Below are 20,418 nucleotides of genomic sequence, written 5' to 3' on the forward strand. Positions count from 1 at the left end.
TGTAAGACAGTCATAGCTCATGCCACGTGATCTCTCCAGCTGATGACAGCATAGGACATGTGATGTAGTCAGCCAATTGCAAGATCACTCTAAAGTAGCACGAACACATAAATAAGAGAAGTTAGTGGTTTAAATTAGTATACATAGCATGCACATATAATATTCGTCTCGAAGATTAATAAGCTGGAAGAGAAGCTAAGCTTCTACATATAACATTGATCTTTTTTGCACTTGTCACACATTAAGATACATCACACAAATGCCAGCAAAATTTTTAATAACGACGTTAATGTCTGATCTTCTGGGCTCGAAATTGTTCAATACGGTCGTCCTCAAAGAGTTGATTTTTAAATGAGAGTCAAATGCTTTGTGATTTAAGAAATTCATCGTTCATTCTCGCACATAGCTCATCTTACGTAAAAGGAAATCTGCTTTAAATGTAATGCTTTTCAAACCACCATTTGCAATATTTTCCCGTGACCTGTTAGAAATAGGTTTGTTTCAGCAGTTGCAAGAGAGCACCAGATAACAAACGTCACCGCGCTAGCGCAGCTACGATGATGCAGGAAACCCATATGTTCATACGTGTAAAACATTAAAAGATTTTACATTATGTCATAAAAGAAACAAGACATCAGAGGATACTTCAAGAGCGACAGAATTTCGTGAACCATACTAAAATGCATTATTCGGCTTAAAATGCACATTCATATGTAAATTTTCTTGGAGTACCAATACTGTATTATCTAATGTTTGGTTCTTTATTATGGCATATGCCATACGTGCACTTGAAATGCAGTGAACAGTTGAAACTAGCCAATAGTGTGAAATTAAACATTTCGTTTCAAATAAGAAGACTGCCTCAACAGAAATGATTAATAAAAGCCAAATCTCTTTAGCAAACCGGCAAAAATAACTTCATTGTTCTGTAAGGCGATTAATGTTTGACTGTCAGAAACGCGGAAATTAAATCTAAAACTAACAACATATTTTAGCCTTACGTAATTACGCGTACGTATTTTAATTCATTTGATAGCTCCAGGCCACAAAAATACGTTTTGTTATCATTTAACGTGAGAGTAATAAAGGAAGAGGAAACAACAAAATCACTGAACGTCAACACAGGTCACGTGGAGATGACCCACCTCCCCACCACAACTCAGACTGCTCTGTGCATCAGCCCCAGATTTACCAATTTCCGAACCGGGGCAATATAAAGTAGTGGCGCCCACGCAACTCAACTGCGCATGCTCAAAAGCACACCTGAAACTGCTCAAACGAATCTAATTTGAACAGTTGTCACGCCACGCTCATCGGAGGCAATTTGTTGTTACAATACATTGCATAGTCTTCCTACAGCCTTTGACACACTTTGCTGTTGGCAGACGCTTGTATGAGCACTGTTTTGTTGTTGTATATGGTGCATTTCATTTGCAACTCAAGTTTTGATTTTTTTTCTCTTGTTCATGTTTTATTGCTGCAGTATTATTCTGCAGTGGCGGGATACAGTAATATCCTTTGTTAGAGTATTGGTTCTTACCAGTCAGAAACACAAAAATTTACCTGAAAACTAAAACAATGAAACATTCCTGGAATCCTAAACAGTTCCCGGGTTTTTCCCGGATGAAAAAATTCCTGGGTTTTTCCCGGATCTCCCGGTTGTCACGGGTCATGTACACCCTGTCTTTGTAAATGCAAATGTCATGTGACCAGGGCCTCTTGTCAGGTAGACCGTTCGCCGGGTGCAAATCTTTCGATTTGATGCCACTTCGGCAACTTGTGCGCCAATGAGGATGAAATGAGTGGAGAAAATCTCCAACCCAACCGGGAATCGAACCTGGGCCCTTAGGATTGACATTCCACACACACACACACACACCTCTTTATGAGGCAATCAAATGATTCGCAAGAAATGTCGTAAAATGACTCACTCCTCATCAGTACAATTGGAAATTACACAGAGTTGTACAGTCAAGCCAGGATTGTATGTTTTACCCTTTTTACTTACATCACTTTCTGGTATTTAAATCAAAGGTTTTTTTGTTTAGATACTCGCCAGGATCATCTGTTCCAGGTATTAAACATTTGTTGCACTTTAGAGTGCAGTTTGTTTTAAACACAGTGAAATTTAAAAAGTCCACACAATGGCGGATCAAACGGCTGTCAGCGATAATCCTTTTCACTTCTGGAACAGCTGTGCTAAATTGCTGGAAAATCTCAAATAAATGGCAAATGGAGGTTATTATCTAATAAATGAATACATGTATGTTGCTTTACAATGTATCGAGAAACATGACCACGATACATTTACCACTATACAGATCTATAAGTCCAGATAGGAACAATCACTCTTATAAAAAAACGAAACATAAGAAGCTCGATATGACATATGAGCAACAATATCAAAATCAAACAAGCAATAAAGATCAATAGAGAGAGATTCTAATATTGAGTACCTATTTATACACTATTTACAATGGCAGTGATTCTTATATGTCTTTCATATAATAAATATCTGACATAATTACATAACTGTTCATTTTTATATATTTAAAATATTGTTTGTTAGTTTTTAATGTCACTTTTTCTATATGTTATATATCTAAAAACAAAGATGATGAGACTTACCAAACAAAAGCGCTGGCAGGTTGATAGACACACAAACAAACACAAACATACACACAAAATTCAAGCTTTCGCAACAAACAGTTGCTTCATCAGGAAAGAGGGAAGGAGAGGGAAAGACGAAAGGATGTGGGTTTTAAGGGAGAGGGTAAGGAGTCATTCCAATCCTGGGAGCGGAAAGACTTACCTTAGAGGGAAAAAAGGACAGGTATACACTCGCACACACACACATATCCATCCGCACATACACAGACACAAGCAGACATTTGTAAAGGCAAAGAGATTGGGCAGAGATGTCAGTCGAGGTGGAAGTAAAGAGGCAAAGATGTTGAAAGACAGGTGAGGTATGAGTGGCGGCAACTTGAAATTAGCGGAGGTTGAGGCCTAGTGGATAACGAGAAGAGAGGATATACTGAAGGGCAAGTTCCCATCTCCGGAGTTCTGACAGGTTGGTGTTAGTGGGAAGTATCCAGATAACCCGGACGGTGTAACACTGTGCCAAGATGTGATGGCCGTGCACCAAGGCATGTTTAGCCACAGGATGATCCTCATTACCAACAAACACTGTCTGCCTGTGTCCATTCATGTGAATGGACAGTTTGTTGCTGGTCATTCCCACATAGAAAGCTTCACAGTGTAGGCAGGTCAGTTGGTAAATCACGTGGGTGCTTTCACAGGTGGCTCTGCCTTTGATCGTGTACACCTTCCGGGTTACAGGACTGGAGTAGGTAGTGGTGGGAGGGTGCATGGGACATGTTTTACACCGGGGGTGGTTGCAAGGGTAGCAGCCAGAGGGTAGGGAAGGTGGTTTGGGGATTTCATTGGGATGAACTCAGAAGTTACGAAGGTTAGGTGGACGGCGGAAAGACACTCTTGGTGGAGTGGGGAGGATTTCATGAAGGATGGATCTCATTTCAAGGCAGGATTTGAGGAAGTCGTATCCCTGCTGGAGAGCCACATTCAGAGTCTGATCCAGTCCCGGAAAGTATCCTGTCACAAGTGGGGCACTTTTGGGGTTCTTCTGTAGGAGGTTCTGGATTTGAAGGGATGAGGAAGTGGCTCTGGTTATTTGCTTCTGTACCAGGTCGGGAGGGTAGTTGCAGGATGCAAAAGCTGTTTTCAGGTTGTTGGTGTAATGGTTCAGGGATTCTGGACTGGAGCAGATTCGTTTGCCAAGAAGACCTAGGCTGTAGGGAAGGGACCGTTTGATGTGGAATGGGTGGCAGCTGTCATAATGGAGGTACTGTTGATTGTTGGTGGGTTTGATGTGGACGGACGTGTGAAGCTGGCCATTGGACAGATGGAGGTCAACGCCAAGGAATGTGGCATGGGATATAGAGTAGGACCAGGTGAATCTGATGGAACCAAAGCAGTTGAGGTTGGAGAGGAAATTCTGGAGTTCTTCTTCACTGTGAGTCCAGATCATGAAGATGTCATCAATAAATCTGTACCAAACTTTGGGTTTGCAGGCCTGAGTAACCAAGGAGGCTTCCTCTAAGTGACCCATGAATAGGTTGGTGTACGAGGGGACCATCCTGGTACCCTTGGCTGTCCCCTTCTGTCTGGCCTTCAAAAGTGAAGAAGTTGTGGGTCAGGATGAAGCTGACTAAGGTAATGAGGAAAGAGGTTTTAGGTAGGGTGGCAGGTGATCGGCGTGAAAGGAAGTGCTCCATCGCAGCGAGGCCCTGGACGTGCGGGATATTTGTGTACAAGGAAGTGGCATCAATGGTTACAAGGATGGTTTCCGGGGATAACAGACTGGGTAAGGATTCCAGGCGTTCGAGAAAGTGGTTGGTGTCTTTGATGAAGGATGGGAGACTGCATGTAATGGGTTGAAGGTGTTGATCTACGTAGGCAGAGATACGTTCTGTGGGGGCTTGGTAACCAGCTACAATGGGGCGACCGGGATGACTGGGTTTGTGAATTTTAGGAAGAAGGTAGAAGGTAGGGGTGCGGGGTGTTGGTGGGGTCAGGAGGTTGAAGGAGTCAGGTGAAAGGTTTTGTAGGGGGCCTAAGGTTCTGAGGACTCCTTGAAGCTCCGCCTGGACATCAGGAATGGGATTACCTTGGCAAACTTTGTATGTGGTGGTGTCTGAAAGCTGACGCAGTCCCTCAGCCACATACTCCCGATGATCAAGTACCACTGTCGTGGAACCCTTGTCTGCCGGAAGAATGACGATGGAACGGTCAGCCTTCAGATCACGGATAGCTTGGGCTTCAGCAGTGGTGATGTTGCGAGTAGGATTAAGGTTTTTTAAGAAGGATTGAGAGGCAAGGCTGGAAGTCAGAAATTTCTGGAAGGTCTGGAGGGGGTGATTTTGAGGAAGAGGAGGTGGGTCCCCCTGTGACGGAGGACGGAACTGTTCCAGGCAGGGTTCAATTTGGATAGTGTCTTGAGGAGTTGGATCATTAGGAGTAGGATTAGGATCATTTTTCTTCGTGGCAAAGTGATATTTCCAGCAGATAGTATGAGTGTAGGACAGTAAATCTTCGACGATGGCTGTTTGGTTGACTCTGGGAGTGGGGCTGAAGGTGAGGCTTTTGGATAGGACAGAGGTTTCGGAACACACCCGTCAACTCCTATCCTTAATAAAAATCCTCAATCTTTCCTCTCCCACATCCACACTGGCTGTTCAGAGCCTCCTGCTACAGGCCAACCGCAAATTAGAACAGCTTGCCACCCTCCACCTTAAAAAACTATCCAATCTCCTGGTTTCCCACCTCCGGAAAGACAACTCACTCACCCTTCACAACCTTTCCAGCAAACCTCAAGCTCCTCTCATTGCACACAAACCCAGTCTCTCCCATCTACTCAATCTCCCAATACCAGCTCCACTCCCTCCAAAACCTCAAAATTCCAATCAACACAATCTGGAACCACAACACCCTAATTCAGTAGTTAACCTTTCCTCAAAACCTCGCTCCCAATCCGAAACCTCTGTCCTATCCAAAGGCCTCACCTTGAGCCCCACTCCCATATTCAACCAAACAGCCCTCATCGAAGATTTACTGTCCTACACTCGTACTATCTGCTGGAAATATCACTTTGCCACGAAGAAAAATGATCCTAATCCTACTCCTAATGATCCAACTCCCCAAGACACTATCTAAATTGAACCCAGCCTGGAACAGTTCCATGCTCCGTCACAGGGGGACCCACCTCCTCTTCCTCAAAATCACCCCCTCCAAACCTTCCAGGAATTTCTGACTTCCAGCCTTGCCTCTCAATCCTTCATAAAAAACCTTAAGCCTACTCCCAACATCACCACTGCTGAAGCCCAAGTTATCCGTGATCTGAAGGCTGACCGTTCCATTGTCATTCTTCTGGCAGATAAGGGTTCCACGACAGTGGTACTTGATCGTCAGGAGTATGTGGCTGAGGGACTGCATCAGCTTTCAGACAACACCACATACAAAGTTTGCCAAGGCAATCCCATTCCTGATGTCCAGGCGGAGCTTCAACGAATACGCAGAACCTTAGGCACCCTGCTAAACCTTTCACCTGACTCCATCAACCTCCTAACCCCACCGACACCCCGCACCCCTATCTTCTACCTACTTCCTAAAATTCACAAACCCAATCATCCTGCCCGCCCCATTGTAGCTGGTTACCAAGCCCCCACAGAACGTATCTCTGCCTACGTAGATCAACACCTTCAACCCATTACATGCAGTCTCCCATCCTTCATCAAAGACACCAACCACTTTCTCGAACGCCTGGAATCCTTACCCAATCCGTTACCCCCAGAAACCATCCTTGTAACCATTGATGCCACTTCCTTATACACAAATATTCCACATGTCCAGGGCCTCGCTGCAATGGAGTACTTCCTTTCACGCCGATCACCTGCCACCCTACCTAAAACCTCTTTCCTCATTACCTTAGCCAGCTTCATCCTGCCCCACAACTTCTTCACTTTTGAAGGCCAGACATACAAAAATTAAAGGGAACAGCCATGGGTACCAGGATGGCCCCCTCGTACACCAACCTATTCATGGGTCGCTTAGAGGAAGCTTCCTTGGTTACCCAGTCCTGCAAACCCAAAGTTTGGTACAGATTTATTGATGACATTTTCATGATCTGGACTCACAGTGAAGAAGAACTCCAGAATTTCCTCTCCAACTTCAACTGCTTTGGTTCCATCAGATTCACCTGGTCCTACTCTAAATCCTATGTCACTCTCCTTGACGTTGACCTCCATCTGTCCAATGGCCAGCTTCACACGTCCATCCACATCAAACCCACCAACAAGCAACAGTACCTCCATTATGACAGCTGCCACCCATTCCACATCAAACGGTCCCTTCCCTACAGCCTAGGTCTTCGTGGCAAACGAATCTGCTCCAGTCCGGAATCCCTGAACCATTACACCAACAACCTGAAAACAGCTTTCACATCCCGCAACTACCCTTCCGACCTGGTACAGAAGCAAATAACCAGAGCCACTTCCTCATCCCTTCAAATCCAGAACCTCCTACAGAGGAACCCCAAAAGTGCCCCACTTGTGACAGGATACTTTCCGGGACTGGATCAGACTCTGAATGTGGCTCTCTAGCAGGGATACGACTTCCTCAAATCCTGCCTTGAAATGAGATCCATCCTTCATGAAATCCTCCCCACTCCACCAAGAGTGTCTTTCTGCCGTCCACCTAACCTTCGTAACCTCTTAGTTCATCCCAATGAAATCCCCAAACCACCTTCCCTACCCTCTGGCTGCTACCCTTGCAAACCCCCCCGGTATAAAACCTGTCCCATGCACCCTCCCACCACTACCTACTGCAGTCCTGTAACCCGGAAGGTGTACATGATCAAAGGCAGAGCCACGTGTGAAAGCACCCACGTGATTTACCAACTGACCTGCCTACACTGTGAAGCTTTCTATGTGGGAATGACCAGCAACAAACTGTCCATTCACATGAATGGACACAGGCAGACAGTGTTTGTTGGTAATGAGGATCACTCTGTGGCTAAACATGCTTTGGTGCACGGCCATCACATCTTGGCACAGTGTTACACCGTCCGGGTTATCTGGATACTTCCCCCTAACACCAACCTGTCAGAACTCCGGAGATGGGAACTTGCCCTTCAGTATATCCTCTCTTCTCGTTATCTGCCAGGTCTCAACCTCCACTAATTTCAAGTTGCCGCCACTCATACCTCACCTGTCATTCAACAACATCTTTGCCTCTTTACTTCCGCCTCGACTGACATCTCTGCCCAAACTCTTTGCCTTTACAAATGTCTGCTTGTGTCTGTGTATGTGCGGATGGATATGTGGGTGTGTGCGAGTGTGTACCTGTCCTTTTTTCCCCCTAAGGTAAGTCTTTCCACTCCCGGGATTGGAATGACTCCTTACCCTCTCCCTTAAAACCCACATCCTTTCGTTTTTCCATCTCCTTCCCTCTTTCCTGATGAAGCAACTGTTTGTTGCGAAAGCTTGAATTTTGTGTGTATGTTTGTGTTTGTTTGTGTGTCTATCGACCTGCCAGCGCTTTTGTTTGGTAAGTCTCATCATCTTTGTTTTTAAATATATTTTTCCCACGTGGAATGTTTCCCTCTATTATATTTCTATATGTTATGTATGATTTACTGAATTCATTACTCAAGGGACACAACATTCTTCATAGTCAATTCTTCATGCAGAATATTATATGCACACTCAATTGAGATACCTACAGTCTCAGCAACCTCACAAATTTTTATTTGGCTATCTTATATTACTGTATCATGGATTTTATCAATAATTTTCTTCTTGGTTACCTCAGTTGGACAGCTGGAGTGCACTTCATCTTCCTACAGTCTCAGCAACCTCATAAATTTTTATTTGGCTATCTTATATTACTGTATCATGGATTTTATCAATAATTTTCTTCTTGGGTACCTCAGTTGGACAGCTGGAGTGCACTTCATCTTCAGTGCTTGTCCAACCACATTTAAATTCATTAATCCAAAAAGCAAATGGACTTCAGTGATGGTGAAGAGTCATGTGAACTTCATCCAGTTCTCTTTTGAATTGTGTGACTGTTCAATTCTTCAAATGAAAATAATTAATAAGAGCACAAAACTTCATTTTCTCCATTTAAATCACTGTTGATGCACTGACCAAATCAGGCGGCTGTTAACAGTGAACTGCATGCTGTACATACTTGAATTTCTTTATACAATCCTAGGAATAATCAACCTTACCAACCATGTAGGTGCAATAAAAACATTCCTTTCTTTCATGGAAATTTACCAAATTTATCAAACTAACCTTTTACATATATACTCCAAAGCCACAGCTTTCCTGTTCCACTTGCAACAGAGGAAAAAACTGTTGATACATTTCCATATAAGCACTAATTTTTCTTATCTTTATGTTCCTTATGAGAAATATACATTGGCGGCAGTAGAATTGCTCTGCAGCAACTCTAAATTTTCTCAACAGTGTTTCTCAGAAAAAAATCATATTCCTTCCAGGGATTCACATTTGAATCCCAGAAGCATACTTGTGTTATTCATACTTACCGGTAACAAATCTGGCAGCCTGCCTATGAATTGCTTCAATGTCTTCTTTTAACCTCAGCTGCTGTGGATCCCAACACTTGAGAATTACTCAAGAATGCACTAGTGTCCTACATGTACTCTCCTTCATGTTCCTACTACAATACTTACATACTTATTCCATTTCATTTTGCTTTGCAGTGTTGTACCTAGATATTTAATTGACATGACTGGGTGAAGCAGCACACTACTAAGAAATAATTTTGTCTGAGTCATCTTGTATGCTCTTACAGTCACTCAGCAATGATACATTTCTGTACACCACAGCATAATTGCGAACAGCTTTAGATTGCTGCTCACACTGTCTGCCAGATCATTTATGCATATAGAAAATAACGGTGGTCCTATCACACTTCCCTGGAGCACGTCTGATGATATTGTTATTTCTTATGAACACTCACCATCAAGGATGACATAGTGGGTTCTGTTTGAGCCACTCAGCATCTGGGAACCTATTCCATATGTTCATACCCTCGACAACAGTCTGCACTGGGGCACCACACCAAATGCTTATTGGAAATCTAGGAATATGGAATCTGCCTGTTGCCCTTCACCCATGGTACTCAGGATATCATTTGAGAAAAGGACAAGCTGAGTTGCACACAAGGCAATGTTTTCTAAAACAATGCTGACTCATGGACAGAAACTTTTCTGTCTTATCAAAATTTATTATATTCCAACTGAGAATATGTTCAAGAATTCTGCAGCAGAATGATGTTAAGAATATTGGTCTGTAATTTTGTGAGTATGTTCTTTTACCATTACTATGTACAAGATTTACTTGCCCTTCTTTCCAACTGCATAGTAGTTTTTGTTGGGTGAGAGATTTGCAATAAATGCAAGCCACGTAAGGGGCCAGTGCTACAGAGTATTCTTTGTAAAATCAGATTGGGATTCCACCTGTTCCTGCCAACTTGTTTGCTCTCAACTCTTGCAGTTGTTTCTCCATGCCAGGGACTAATACTATGTCCTCCATATGGGAGTCTGTGCAATGGTCAAACGATGATACATTTGTATAATTCACCTGGGTGAATAACTTCTTCTTTGACTTTCCTTTTGATAACTTTTACTGCCACAACAGACTGGTCAATGAGCAATGGATAAAGGCCTGCTTTTTCTAGCATAAATACTCACCAAGCCTTCTTGATTGATTTATTGACTTCAGTAACCATAGTCAATATGATGACATCATAATCACTAATCCTTATCTCTACACTGACATTGTCAATAAGGTGAGACTTGTTGTAGCTAAAATATTTTTATTGCTTGTGGGTTGTCAAACTTAGCTGCTCAAGACAGATTTTGGAAAATGTGTTCATAAGTACTTTGCAAAACTTTCTACCTGCAATCAGTCCATAGATGTCCCAGTGTACACCTAGTAGTTTACAGTCGCCTTCAACTAACAGTCCATGATGTGGATATTTTCATGCTATTGACCATAGACTTTCTTTTAATTACTCTGAAACTGTCACAGCAGAATTGGGTGGCTCGTAGAAACAGCCAGCACTTCAATTGATTACACCTAGACCTTTTATATGCAACCAGATAACTTCAATGTCTCGACCTCAATAGAGAAAATATTTTTGTCAACTGCAATGAACCCTCCCCCTATTATGGCATCTAATCTATCTTCTTTATATATGTTCCACGAATTGCTTAATATCTCAGAGCTTCCTATTTCAGTTTTCAGCCCACTCGCAGTCCCAAGAATAATTTGAGTGCAAGAAATTTCCAGGAGGCCAGCAAATTCAAGAACTTTGTTACAAATACTTCAAAAATTCAGTTTTGGGGTAAACTTCTGCCCATTATCTGAAAGAATTACTTTTGGGGTGTCAATATTAGAAAAATAGTCCCCTCTGAAACTGAAAACAATTTGATTTCTTATGAGGATACAACTTTACAAACTTTGAGTAAATACCAAACATCAAAAAGGTGTAATAAAATTTAACTTTAGATTTTGGTAAGGTGCCGTACATATCTATTGCTACAAGGTCTAATTGTTCATTTGTCAGAATGGCTTGTATTAACCCTCTGAAAGTCTGGTTTCTAACCTTTATTCATGGGCATCTATTGCAGGTAGCAAGTTTCTTTTTTTATCTCAAATCAATATGATAACTACATGTTTTCATTTAACTTTTGCATGCTCTTAGTTGGACCACATCATTTTGGATGCATGGGTGATGTATAAACATTACATCAGAAAACTGTTGATCTTCACTGTAACATATTACCCCCTAATATTGTACAGAAGCAGCCAGGAGGGGTTTAGGGAGGTGGGTGCCCTGATCAGTTGTGTTCAAGGACAAGGTATTAAAATCTAGTAGAAATTGGTCCCTCATGGGTGTATTCAAGATTAGGGAATACAGGAGGTAAGTCTGGAGAACTTGCTATCAGGAGGTGGACACTATGGCCAAAGTCTCAGACAGAACATTCTTGTAGATATTTGTGTCTATGGAATTCCCAAATTTGTCAGGGCTAAGGATGTTAATCTACATACTGGTATAATCTTTATTGATTAAAATTATGTAAACAATTTTTTCTAAAATAAAATATAAATGACATATTAAAAGTTAATTTATCATCACATAATGATTAAGAATTTCCCTTAGTTATTTCTACATTTCAAGAATAATCACTGAACTGCTTTGTATTGAAATATGAAATAAATAGTTCAGACTGGTATATAAGTAGCCAGTTACTGGCTAAAAAAATGTTATTACCAGCTTTACAGCTGTATTTTCCCAAGAAGAAAATGTGAAATATCGTTGTGACCTTCTGAAATTTGCAAACAAAATGTTGTCACTTGGTATTTATCACACGTCTGTTATTTAGATACTTCTTTACCTTCAGTCACTTTTGTGTTTGCTTTTTCTGTCACCTTTGCATCACAATACATGCAACAGAAGTTCCCAAGCAAAGAAGGTGATCTGTAACAGATTGATTGCACAAAGAGACATACATGCATACATGCACACTTTCCACAAGGTCTTGTGCATGCCCATTTCCCACATGAGGTGGCTCAGTGGTTAGCATACTGGACTCACATTCAGGGGGATGATAGTTAAAACCTGCATCTGGCCATCCTGACTTAGGTTTTCTGTGAGTTCCCTAAATCGCTTCAGGCAAATGTCAGGAGGGTTCCTTTGAAAGGGCATGGCCGACTTCCTTTCCCATCTTTCCCTAATCCGATGGGACTGATGACCTCCCTCAAATCAATCAACCAACCGACCATTCCCATTTATTCCTGTGTATCTGTGATTATGCACAAGGGAAAGAGGCATTGTGTGGACATAACTTGAGCAACTTAGGTCTGTACATTGCAGCGATCCCTCGCTTGCTATATCACTGTAATCTGCAACTTGTCTCGACCACACCACACACAAGCAATCTGCCAAGTGGTCTCACCCAGTGCTGCAAGGTACAAGCACTGCAGTGTGGTGAAGTTCTGCAATGGAAAACGAAATGCTGAGTTTAGTGGCAGCCGTAGTTGTGAGAGGTGATCCTGCTAATACTCATAAAAGGAAATATTGGACCGAAAAACAGCTTTGAAAGAGAGACAAAGTTATTTCATACTAATTTACTGAAAGAATAATGATTTCACCTGAAAGACTGCTATAATTACATGTTTATCTAGAGATCTAAAAATTGTTCCACCAGAGATACCATAACACGAAAAAGACACAAATATGAGGCAACCAGCATGAGGACCTTATAGCAACTTTAAGCTTCTTAGCAACTAGGAGATCTAATGAAGGCTTGAAATTTTCGGCAATGATGTTGCCACCATGCTTGGGGAAAATCACTACAGAAACATGTACAGCCACTCACAAATCTCTAAAGGAATGTTGTAATTAATTTTAAAATGCACAAATTAAAAAACTTAACTGAAATCTAGGGTCAAATTGTAAAGAAAATTTTGTATCTCAGAATTTAAAGCAATTTTGCCAGCTGTAATGTTCTTTATTGCTGCAGTATGATTATTTGGGTGGTGTCAGAAGTGTGGAATGGTAACTCAAGTTTCTTATTTTCCCTGTAAATAAAACATCTTTTATAACCTTCTCAGCATAGTGCCACTGCATGTATGAAATTACTCTTAGCCTACATGCAACTTTTTTTGTAAACATTTCTGCTGAACTTTCTTTATGTATTTTGTTAACTGTCTGTGTTATACCCTCAAAGGTTTGTCTGAAGCAGTCACCTCTTCCTCTTTAAATGAAGGTTGCTTCTGTGTATAATAGCCTGAGCACTGTTTTCTGCTTCTTCTTGTTCGCCCATCTTCTCGACCACCATCATCTCCTCCTCCTTCCCCACCATGTAGGATGTGAGCTGTTGCACTATTATCTGGTGGTACATGTAATAATTGAATTGTATTCTGTTGGTTGAACCTTGCGTCAGCACAACCAGATTTGAAAAAAATGTGGAATTTTCCTAACTGTCCAGGAAAAGTTGTCAGTTCTTCTGCTCCCATCTCATATTAGAAGCAGTTTCACAGTCAGGTGCTTTTTGCCATTGTTGATGCCTAATATCCCCATAAAATAGTTTGTAATAATTTGTAGCTGGGTTTGAGGCAGTCACCTAGACCTAGGGTATCATGTATCTTTATGTACCAGGCGTCACAAGCATGCTGTCCTCCTTTGACATTAATTAATCCCTGATGCCAAAAGGTTTGCCTAAGCAGAACAGTAAAGGGGACTCCACACCAACAGAGAGGAGACCCTACTAAACATAAGAAAGCGATTGAAAATAAACACTTTACAGCTATAGCTGGTCCTATAGCTCATCACTAGAAAACTTTCTTGGTGTAGGAGGAATGTCAGATTTGATTCCTCTGTAGGAGAATGATTGTCCCTAACCAAAAAATACATTCATGGGCCAAAGCATATTAATTGCCTGTTTTAAGGCAAGTCAACATATAAAAACTAATCTATTAACAACATATAATGCACCAATTCGTGCTTCACAGTTGGTAGCATTACACGAATGCTATCATATCTTTGATTGTAATAAAGAACAATGAATATCATAAATGATGTTCCTTTATACCCATGTCATAGACTGACAGATCTTTATAATTGCATTATTCATAATACAAATTTTCAAATGCATGTCTGCCTTGGATGCATTGATGTAAGTGACTCTCGGTATTAGCATGGACACCTCTTAACAATTCTGCACATTTTGAAGTGCAAGCATAACATATTCATTATTTTAATACATGTGGATTTTCCAGTTCCATTTCATAAACCCTAGCTTTGATATAACCCCATAAGAAATAATCTAAGTGTATTAAATCAGGTGACCTCACTAGCCACCTATCCACCGTCCCAGATAAACATTGTTGACATATTCCCTAAACCCTGTATAGTAAAGGGGGTGGTACACCGCCATGCTAAAACCAGTGCCTTCAGCCTTGTAACTAAATGGTGCGACATATCTTACAGGAGACGCCAAAGATTCAGCTCATTCTGTAGGAACTGCAAATGCAGCCGACAGGTTAGTCTGAGAGCCAAAGGAACTGGTCCAGTGAAATGATCTCCTAGAATGCCGCACTGTAAGTTAACACTCCAGCGCACATGCATGTGATGTGGTCATAAGCAGTGAGGTCTGACAGGAGTACAGTAATGTTGACTGACTCTGTTGATAGTGGTGTCATTGGCGAAATAGCATTCACATTTATGGCTACTTTATTTACGAGACACCTGCAGAACTATACTGTATTTTGGAAATCATTTCCATATAGCTGTTCGTGTTGTTATAGCTTAGAGATTCTATTTCCATTCCTCCAGAATCCTTTGTCCAGAAGACCTTGATCTCCCCAGATTTGATGCAGCTCTTCTTTGTCTAATTGCAGTGGGAAATAGGTACAGATGGGCGAGATCTAATGACTTTTATAATATTAATAATAATGACCATAATAGTGTTATTATTTTTATTATTACCATTATTGTTATTATTATAGGTAAAACAATACTGCAGCCTAAAAGCAAAGGCACGGTAACACTTTTGTTTATGATACATTGTAGATTCGCGTTATTTTCATGTAAGCTATGCTTACTGTGTGTGGGATGTGCTCCAGAATTGTCAATCACGTTCTGGGCAATATTGGGTACGCCACGTATTGGTCTGTCCAGGACCTGCAAAGCTCCCTCGGTTCTTAAATGCATCTATGCACGTCTAAAAACATGTGCAGGATGTAGACATCGCATCAGAAAGCGTCATAAATACAGCCTTCGGGCCTCAGCTGCATTGCGGTGCGTCTCTCGATAGATCAGTATCATAGCGATGTAGTCTTCATTGGAGTACACTGCAGTTGTTACCTGTTTCACTGTTAAGACCTGATTAAAACTACAAATCAGACGGCCACGCCATCTTATCTGAGCGGAATCAGTGGCACAGCTCGGAGGAGATTCGCTTATACATGTACTTCCCTTTTGGACAGTAGTGACGAGGCAACCCTCCTTACACTAACGTATGCAGGAAACATAACACTACAGAAGATGGCTTGTGTGGGCCACCACGTATAAAAGGCAATTGTCTTGACTACCTCACTCATCACCCAGCCGAACTGCTAAGGATTGTAACTTGAAATTTGGAGAAGGTTTGGATCTTATACTGTAGGTGTCGTTGGATTTTTCAAAACCTCAACCCTAAGGGGTGAAAAAGGGATGAAGGTTTGTCTTGAAAAAGTTCACTATTAAGACAATTTTAAATCTGGACCTATGAAAACTGATATTTGGTTTCTCAGTCAGAAAGAAACAAGTACGAGTTTCAGCAGTTTTGGAAATTTAATCCTATGGGGCTGAAATAGTGAGTGACAGCTTCTTTTGGAAATACATCATTATTAAAGAACTACTAAAGTACTTTTAAAGCTACATTATAAGTATTGGTATTTGACTTCTTGGTTGACAATTAAAAAAATTTGTCTTTCAGTGTTATTGGTAGTTGAACTCCTAAGATAGTAAAATAGGGGATGAGACTTTTTTTTATGAAAATAATTTATTATGAAGGCATTTTTAAAGCTAAATCCATGAAAATTTAAACTTGGCTTTTCAGTTAGAAAAAAAGTACATGTCTGACAGAGTTTGGAAATTGAACCACTAAGGGGGTAAAATAGTGGGTGAAAGTTTATTTAGAAATAAATAATTAGTAAAGAACTACTAAAGGACCTTTAAGGCTAACTCTATGACTTCTTTGTTAGAAATTAAAAAAAAAAAAAAAAAAAAAAAAAAAAACTTGTGTCAGTGTTTCTGGAAATGCAACCCCTAATGGAGTGCAATAAAGGATGAAAATTCTTAAGAAAATATTTCATTACAAAAGCTAAATTTATGAAAATTATATTTCACTTCTCAGTTAGATATAAAGAAATATTAGTTAGGGGATGAAAGTTACTATGGAAATACCTGTATCTCCACAAGAAAGCAAAAGGCATGATTAACAAAAACTTTGGACTGCAGGAACCAGAATCGCTTTCTGGTCAGAAGTATATTCGGAAGAGACCGTACTTATATGATCTTAATTAGCGTGAAGAGCTTAGAAGGTGTTGCAATTTGTGAACAACATAAAAAATTGATTAAATAAATAAAAAAAAAATATCTGCAGCCCATACAGTCCACACGAGTGAGGCAGTGGGCGCTAAGGTGGTTTTTAATATTTTAGAAGATGAATGGCAACTTGTAAGGAGCCATTAAAAATCTTCCAGTTCCCATCACGTTTTAACCTGTGTAATAGATACTGATATCTGAATTGTTTTCTGGAAATAAAATCACCTGAAAACACTATTGCAAGGTGCTGGGGCTAGCAGTGTATTTAACACTAAATTCTTCTAGAATCTCCATATGGAAATGATGCTCTAAGCCTCCCCCCCCCCCCCCCTTTTCTAACTCCGACTTTTGCTGTTGCACATGGATTAAGAAGAAACGCAAATTGACTGTAATTGATCCTGCAAGAGGAGTAGAAAACAGTTTGGCACCTGCAATAATTTAATTTGATACAAATTAATTTGATAAAGGAAAGTTTCATTAACCTAGTGAGAAATGAAAGGGTTGCTCCTCCGATCAACAGAATGAAAGTTCTGTCCAAAACAACAACTTGATTAAACTCAAAATAATAAACAAAACACATGAAACATTTACAATACGTCACATTGGATACTCAAATAAATGCTGTGAAGGTGAAGTTGTCTATAAACTAGACTGTGACATTTATGACCAAGTGGTATGTGGAGCCAATTCCTTGCAACTCAGATCTTAAGAGAAACACCCATCCAACCCAACCCAACACAGTAGTGAGAATTCAGACAATGAACACCCAAGACAGAACCACGTTAGAAAAGACGGGAACAGGCGCGCTCTGCTGAGCTCTGATTGTCACATAGCTAAATTCCCTAATCTGCCGGTGCTGCAGACATACATTGCCAAGCTGTCTTCTTAACTGCAAGGACACGATCTGGCATACCGGAGGCGATGGCTGGTTGTTTCGACGTCCCATCGTGGTAATGATAATGTCGCGAGTTTAGCCCAAAAGAAATTATCCTGGTCTGGTTGTTCCAGATTAGACTTCCTAGCAACACAAATGCGCCTCTAAGGGAGACAAAGAAGGCTCGCTACACAATCACTGACAGTACAGTGATTGATTTTAACAAGTGAAGTCACACAATAACTCTGATACAGTCAACTTTAGCCCAAACTGCTCAAGACGAACAACATAGGCCGCTTGTATGCAGAATGCACAATTGCCAACTGTACTCGCAAAGTTTCACTGAAGTCGAAACTTCAGCAACTTCGTCAAACAGTTACAATTAAATGAAAGTATATTAGACAGCCAACGGAAGGCAGGCTGTCCAGAGCAGTGAGAGCTCAGTCTTGTAACCTACTCCGACCGAAAGGCGAGAGACGACTCCCTCAAGAGTAGCCGTACAAGCTGAACACAGAACATTCCAGCCCCCACAATAGTGGCCGTGGTTAAATGTTCCAATCAGCAAATCGAAAACTGGCAGAAAATTCCACTCTATTGCCGAAGCACTACCATTCCACCAATGGACATACTTGGCGCCAATTTCTGCGTTGATTTTGCTACGTCATGGAGCTATCCCCTGAGCAAGCCAATCACAGTTATGATTTTTGCAGAAAACGCGGGAATTTGCCCACCAAGACTGCCTGGGAACACAAGCCATTCCCACGCCTGGCTGGTAGCCCATCAGAAAGGGTTTTCACTAAGTTTCTGCAAAATAACGGAATCTCTTGCCCCAGCTGCTCCTTCAGGCCCCTGTGGGTGTGTCGCCCCCACTCTTATGACAATGTTGGCGTCTGGAGAACATCCACTCAACTCCCTCACAACCATCGGCATAACCCTTTCAAGATCAGCAAAGCCCGCTGTCACCGGACCACCCGGGTGACAAGAGATGCTGCGTGGGAAGTCTGCATGTGAAGCAATAGCAGCTTTTCACCACATGCAATTAGAGAGGAAAATATTCGTATCTTCTGAGTTCTCAATACTAGCCTTGTAATGACAATACTCGGCCATACTTCCCCAAATCGAATTACTCAGAGTAAGATATAAATATGAGAGGGGGCAACTGTGTGCATCTAAAGGCATGCCACCTCTCACTATATTCATCCCTTTCCCTCAGAGCTAATGGATGGTGAGGGACATTGCCGCCCTTGCCCATGGGTATGGCGCCCTTGGATTATGTTAAATATGAACTACTTTACTTTCATTATGGCGCAAATAGGCGTGTATCTGACTGCGGTGTAATGGAGAATACAGATTTCCACATGAAACTTGAATGACACTATGAAACTTCCACAACCACCTCTGGTCAGTGGATGTACACTACCCTATGCATTTGTCGAAGGTAAGGCTTTTGTATCAAGTAAAATCTTCAAGAAATCTGTCTGTAAGAATCAACTAAACAGAGAACGAGGTGTTTTACAACTGCCAAGTGTCGCATGCCAGACAGATCGTGGAAAACACATTTGTAATAATGGTTCAAGGATTGATACTCCATTAACCGAATCGGGACAGTGAGGGTAAACTATGCCACGCGCTGGGGTGCTCGCAGAAGCATAGCGCAAGGCCTGATGATGTGTATACTGAGGGTCGTAGCGCACGGCCTGATCATGTGTGCATCGAGGGTGAAGAAACGGAAGGCGAGATGTCTTGATAGCAAGGCACTTAGCGTGCATAACACTTCGGAAATGAGGAACAGAAACGAGAACCAAATTGGCTGTTAGGGCCACAATTATGTACTCATTCTTTCCCGATTCCTGTGAGACAAGCACTTTAGTTGCATGTGGAAATCTCTCTATTTTTTTCCCAGCACAGGCAGAATAATCATCCGTCCAAAGAGTCAGATGAGCTGCTACTACTACCATTGATGCTAATAACTAAATGCTCTTCACGAGCTTTCACAATATTATCCGTGTTCCACTTTGATTTTTCAGTTTTTTGAACGTGCTACACTCATTTCTGCCACACATCCGGAGTTACTTCAGTGGCTGCTTCAACCAGAAGTTCTTTCGTTTAATGCACTTTGAAGATTTTTTTCCTTGCTGTGACGTAATTCTTAATCTGTGACCAGACAAGTTCAATGGTATTAATCTCACTGCAGCGTGCATACAAACGAACCACTGGCCCCAGTGGAATATGCAGTTTTAGCAACAGTTTCTGATGGTACTGTTGGATGTAAATAACATTCTGTCTTGACTCATTCAGAATAAGTTTCCTCTCCGAATTGATTTATTCTGATCTTTTCGCCCGTTTCTTAGGAATTAATGGCCTCTATAGCACTTGATATTTTGATTTTTAACATTGGAGGTAACAGAAAACATAGTATCAGAAAAGAAGTTGCAGACAAAACACATAAACAAAAAACTTGTGTTAAACGAAGATAATAATACTTACATTTCGTTAGTTACAATGTACAAAGCCCACTTACACAATTTTGCCGACACGTCTGACAGTAGAGCGTAAGGCGACAATAGCCTGTACTGAAAGAATCGCGTGCTTGTGTCTATCGAAGGCAGCAGCTGCTAATGTGACGTCACCAGCTAGTCATTCAGACTCTGCGAATGAACTATGGAGTGCGTAAGACTCGAATCAGTTTAATCCTAGGCTATAATGGCTAGTCGGACGCTTCACAGTTTCTTACGCAGAAAGAAAGAGTATCAGCACTAAAAAATATATAAGCTAAACGGGGAACTCATTGTTGTCTCCGTTGACTCCGAACAAGAGACGTGTGTGTAATGTTA

General features: G+C 41.3%; 1 long non-coding RNA gene across 1 annotated transcript in view; it reads right to left on the bottom strand.

Annotated features, from left to right (window-relative positions):
• LOC124596131 overlaps positions 1-20,135 on the bottom strand; it is a 69,042-nt gene extending 48,907 nt beyond the window's left edge. The window contains exon 1 of the long non-coding RNA XR_006978283.1: positions 20,072-20,135. This is a non-coding gene — a long non-coding RNA (uncharacterized LOC124596131). The remainder of the gene's footprint in view (positions 1-20,071) is intronic.
• Between the last annotated feature and the right edge of the window lie 283 nt (positions 20,136-20,418).

This window comes from Schistocerca americana, chromosome 2 (genome assembly GCF_021461395.2).
Source record: "Schistocerca americana isolate TAMUIC-IGC-003095 chromosome 2, iqSchAmer2.1, whole genome shotgun sequence".
NCBI classification, from domain to species: domain Eukaryota; kingdom Metazoa; phylum Arthropoda; class Insecta; order Orthoptera; family Acrididae; genus Schistocerca; species Schistocerca americana.